This window comes from Sceloporus undulatus, chromosome 7 (assembly GCF_019175285.1).
Source record: "Sceloporus undulatus isolate JIND9_A2432 ecotype Alabama chromosome 7, SceUnd_v1.1, whole genome shotgun sequence".
Lineage (NCBI taxonomy): Eukaryota > Metazoa > Chordata > Lepidosauria > Squamata > Phrynosomatidae > Sceloporus > Sceloporus undulatus.
In genome coordinates, this window is record NC_056528.1 from 16,001,634 (window position 1) to 16,007,633 (window position 6,000).

Here is a 6,000-nt window from a genome sequence, read left to right on the forward strand (position 1 = left end):
CCAAATACACCAATTTCCGTAACAACAGCAAATGGAAGCCATGTCTGCTGGACAGAGTGGCTTATCGCAGACAGGATCTGCTGATCAGGACCAACTTTTGTCCTCTTCCCCTCTTTGTAGAGAAAGGATCACAACTTACCCAAAGATGGATTATCTTCCAACATGAAAGCCCAGCTCAGCAGGAGACATCATGGCTCCAAAAGATTTACCACTTTTTGGGAACGGGGAATGTAAAACTGATTAACCTGATGTTGGAAGATACAGACTGACTAGATTTTAGCTGGGGGTGAGATGAGAGCATTGCCCTCCAAATAAAAATTCTGCCCCCGAATGAGATTCCTCTGCAACCCACAAATTTCAGGGTCTCACTGAATTTTTCATCCCTGTCGTTGTTGTTACTGGGTGCCTTCAAGTCTTTTCCGACTTATGGCGACCCTAAGATGAATCTATCATACAGTGACCATGGGTAAGTCACACTCTCTCAGCCTCAGAGGAAGTCTTGTGGCTGGCGAAACTCTTATATCTATGTACACTTCCCTCTCTTGGACTAGGGAGTTTATCACATGAAAAAGAAATGTGATATTAGCGTTATACTCCAGCAATATCCTGTGAATATTGTGCAATAATGCAATGTTTTTCATACGACATCATCATTATCGCACAATTATCCTATGAACAAAGCAGCAAAATCGTGCCACTCTTTTTTTTTTGCACAATAATGACAACATCACACAATGCTGTGTGAAAAGTGTTGCGTTATTGTACAATATTTATGGGATATTGGCAGGAGCATAGAGCTAATATCCCGTTTCTTTTTCCAGTGTGATACACTCCTAGGACTCTGGAGGAGTTTTCAAATTGCCGCTCAGTCTTAGAAAGCCACTGGGTAACCTTGGGCAAGTCACACACTCTCAGCCTCAGAGGAAGGCAAAGGCAAACCTCCTCTGAACTAATCTTGCCAAGTAAAGTTCGCGACAGGTTCTCCTTAGGGTTGCCATAAGTCAGAAATGACTTGAAGGCACACAACAACAAGAACAACAATTTGGATTTGGTTGGAGGAACCACAGGTTCAGCTGAATTACTCTTCAGCCATGGAGTCTAAAAGCCTGACTCACTGTACATGCATCTTCTATCATCCACTACCTATTGCATATTTCAATGACTATTGCATATTTCAGTTACTCAGCACCAATGCCTTCCCACTGTCTAAATCTTTTGTTGAATTACAGCCTGACTTCAACATAGTCACCAAGATGTTTTGCAAATCCGGTCACTGTGTCATGCACAACCATGTGATGTACACACCACCAGCCCAAAGTGACTGCAAACATTAAGACGCATGGCATATAGCCCTCCCAGAATCATAATACTTGAGAATATAAGTGGGGGGATTACTTATTTGAAGCTTCACCCTCGTATTACAATCTCCGATATCCCAGTAAACTGTCTGCAAAGAGTTTTCACGCTGCGTCCGGTATCTGGCCTTCTCTGTCAGAGAGCGTTGGTGCTCCAACAAACTACAAATCCCAGGACTCTGTAGGATGGAGCCGTGGCAATCAAAGCCGTGGCAATCAAAGCCGTGTCAAACTGCATTATTTCTGCAGTGCAAATGCAGCCTCAAAACGTATGACATTTTACAGGGATTGCAGCAAGAAGAAATGAAATGAAGTCTCCTGGTGTCTTTAAAAACATGCAGTAATGCAACTGGCAATGAAGTCAAGGGAGACTCCTTCCACTCACATTTCAAGTTTGAATACTTGTGGGTCGACAAAGTATTTCAGTCTATTTTCACCCATGGAATGTGGCTTTTCAGGGGTTTCTTTGCTGTGCTTCTATCTTAACCTTGAACTAAGAAATTCAAGACAGCAAGGCCTGGTGTCCTCTCATTTGCAAGTTAAGTCTCTCTCAGAGGGTGCGGGTAAAGAGAAAACCCTTAGACCAGAAGACTGTAATTCCCAGCATTCTTCACCATTGGTTATGATAGGACTGAGAGTCGCAGTCCAACCTCACCATTGGTTATGATAGGCTGATGGGAGTCGCAGTCCAACAACACCAGAGATATGTCTCTCATATCTCTATTAGCCCAAGAACGGAGAAATCTTTAAGCCACTCTCACTGGCCCAGCTCTTCAAATTGGGAATTATGTGGATTGCAAGTCCCAGCAGCCTTCACCAACATAGCGAATGCTGGGGGTTGCAGTCCAACTCCATCTGAAACAAACCTGCAAGGTTCCCATCCATTTTACATGGTAGTAACTCCACCACACCAGCTCTCCAAGGATGAACAAAATGCCCAAGGTGCCAATGCTTTTCGTAGGTGGAACAGGCGATGTCTATATTTCCAACTTATTGGTAACAGGAATAAGGTGTCATTGATGTGTAAAAAAATTTGCAACCTCCACCTGGTTGCTTGCCAGCTTTATACTTTGGACAGCAACAAACTTTAGGGGAGGATGTTTCGAAAACCAAGCCAACTCAGCCCATGCACCGTTGCTGTTTCATCACTATTTCCAAAACATCCCCATGTATAACCAGCATCATCAAGGAAAGCCTTGCCTCAGGAGACAAGATGCCACATTAGCATCTTGGCATGGTTTTCTTGGCACGATTGTTACAGAGGAGGTTTGCCCTTGCCTTCCCTGAGGCTCAGAGAATGTGACTTGCCCAAGGTTGCCCAGTCGGTTTCAGGGCTGAGCCAGGACTCAAACCCTGGTCTCCAGGGTCATAGTCCAGCATGCAAACCAGTATGCCACCCTAGCTCTCCATAAATACGTTAGTTCAACCAATCAGTATGCTGCTACAGGGAGAAGCTTCACCGTTATTATCTGCATTTCAAAATGGAAATGAAAGGCTGCCAAGCCAAAAACCATACCTGCGGCGACTGACCGCGATCTGTAAAGATACCTATTCATTAAGCCTGGAGGGAACAGGGGAAAGTGAGGACCATCGCACTGAATGAAATAATTCAATAAAAGTCACAACCACTGCAGCCAAAAAGCTCCAGGACCTCCCAGGAGAACTGGTTACCCAAGTAGGAATATTATCAGCTCTGATCCAAGAGAAAGAGGGGGAAATTAACATCATGTTGATTTGGAAGATACCCATGCTCAGCTGCCAAAGGCACACCGACCTGGAGAGCCCTGTTTTTGCAGTCCAACCCTACCTCCACCCACCTCATTGCCTCCGAGGGAAAGGCCAAGCTGTTCCAGGAGCAGTTGAGTCAACAAAATCCCTTCCCAGCTTCCAATGCCTCTGCTTTCACCCAAGGAGAGCCTTGTCTAGGAAAGAAGGGAGAAAAGGAGGGTGGAATCTCCATTCCCTTATTGCTGTCTGGGGCTCAAAGGACCATTATCCATGCTAAACACACAGAGCCAACCAGACTCCAAATCATCATCCTCATAATCATCATCATCATCATCATCCTACATTTTCCTACATATATCCTACATTTTCCTCTAAAACTGGCACTCTAGGTAGCTTCCAGATTAACACAAGCGCAATACAGCAGCACTACATTTGCTGGGGCTAGGGGCACAGATGTTGTTGTTGGGTGCCTTCAAGTCATTTCCAACTTACGGTGACCCTAAGGTCTCACGTTTTCTTAGGGTTTTCTTGGCAAGATTTGTTCAGAGGAGGTTTGCCCTTGCCTTCCCCTGAGGCTGAGAGTGTGTGACTTACCCAAAATCACCCATGGCCAAGCAGAGATTTGAACCCTGGCCTCCAGTCATAGTTCAATACTCAAACCGCTACGCCATGCACAGGACACCCATGATTTTTTAACCTGAGAGAACACCTCTCTAGGAATCTCTAGGTCTTCTGGCACAACTCTATGGTCAACGTTAGCCAGAAGTTGATCAGAGTCGCTCTGGAGGACCTATAAATGACTAGCAAAGTGGTTAGAAATCTCTAAGTCCTCCTGCATGACTCTGTGGTCAATGTCTGGCAGAGGAGTCACATTGGAGGACCTAGAGATGCCTAGAGAAATATTACTCAAATCCATGACTAATAAAATCTGCAAAAGTCAAGGCTGCAGATACAGAGGGCTGTACAATTAAAACATACCCAAAGAAGCGACATAAACATGGAATTAAACTATTAACCATACTAGAAGGAATTTTAAAACATACATCTAAATAACTTTTTAAAAACAGTTTAAGAAACAGTCTTCTTAAACTGTTTGCTGTGCATGAACTTGTATTTCCGCAAATAAACAAGCACACGCCTAAAAGACCTTTTCTTTAAAAACCTTCTCAAAAACCTGTCAGATGCGGAAGGGGAAAAAAGCATGGAAAGGGACAGTGCTGCTTTTTAGGAAGGGAATCCTAGGCCCTTGGGGCAAGCACTGAGAAGGCCCTGCTATTACGCACAAGTGGATAGATCTCTACCTACACAACAAACACAGAACAACACTTTGGATTTGGTTGGATGGAACCACAGGTTACAGCTGCTGAATACTCTTCAGCCATTTTTTTTTTTCTTTGCGTCCTGGAGTCTTAAAGCCTGACTCACTGTAACTGCATCTTCTATCATCCACTAACCTATTGCATATTTTCAATGACTTATTGCATATTTACAGTATATCAGCACACATCTTGCCTTCCCACTGTTCTATCTTTTGTTTGAACTTACAGCCTGACTTCAAACCATACGTCACCAGAGTTTTTTGCAAATCTCGGTCACTGTGTCACTGCAACAACCATGTGATGTTCACACCACACAGCCCCAAGCGTGACTGCAAAACAACATTAACGACGCATGGCATTATTTTAGCCCTCCCAGAATCATTAATACTTGACGACTCTATAGTGGGGGGCGGGGGATAATCTATTTGAAGCTTCACCCTCGTTATTACCAATCTCCGATTTTTTATCCCAGTTACAACTGTCTGCAAGAGTTTTCACGACTGCTTCCGGTATCTGGCATTCTTTCTGTCAGAGGAGAGGATCGTTGGTGCTCCCACAACACTACAAATCCCAGTCCTCCTGTCGGATGGAGCCGTGGCACATTCAAATAGCCGTGGCAATTCAAAAGCCGTGTCATTTCAAACTGCATATTTCTGCAGTGCACAATGCTAGGCCTCAAACGTTTCTTATGACATTTTAACAGGGATTGCTACAGCCAAGAAGAAATGAAATGAAGTCTACCTGGTGTCTTTAAACACATGCAGTAATGCCACTGGCAAATGAAAGTCAAGGGACGAGAGACTCCCTTCCAACTTACATCCTTTCAAGTTTCGACTACTTGCTGGGTCGACAAAGGTATTTCAGTCTTCTATTTTCACCCATGGATTGTGGCTTTTTTTCAGGGGTTTCTTTGCTGGCTTCTCTCTTAACCTTGAACTAAGAACAATTCAAGACCGCAAGTGCCTGGTGTCCTCTCTTTGAAGTTAAGTCTCTCTCCGCGGGTTGCGGGTACTAAAATTAGGTGGTTTTTAAATAATACACTCTCTCAGCCTCAGAGGAAGGCAATGGCAAAGCTCCTCTGAACTTGGCAAGAAAACTCCATGATAAGATTCGATTTAGGGTTGCCATAAGTCAGAAGCGACTTGAAGGCGCACAACGACAGTGATGGTGCTATAGAAATAGATGATGATGATGAAGATGAAGATGATGAAAGGCAAATTCCCTATAAACAAATTCTGTTCCTGGAACAGGAATACTTTGGGTTTGCCGTAAGTCATAACAACTTGAAGGCAATGGCATCTCCAAAATGTCACCTTGAATTGAGCTCTGCGGTCAACAGAGCTTGCAATATATGAGTTACAAATAACTAGTTGCTTGCAGTTAATTACTTTCCCCGTGGCTGAAGGTAAAGAAAGGCTTCCTCCAGATTTCATGATGCTAGTAACTCAGCCTCCTTTTTGCCTTTGTTTGTTAAAACCTCTCTCGTCTCATTCTTTCTCACACCTTCTTCCTCTTTCGTTTCCCGATTTGTGAAGTCCGTGCATTTGTTCATTTTGAGCGCAGACTGTTTTGTAACCAATACTTGGTGGAGGCAACAT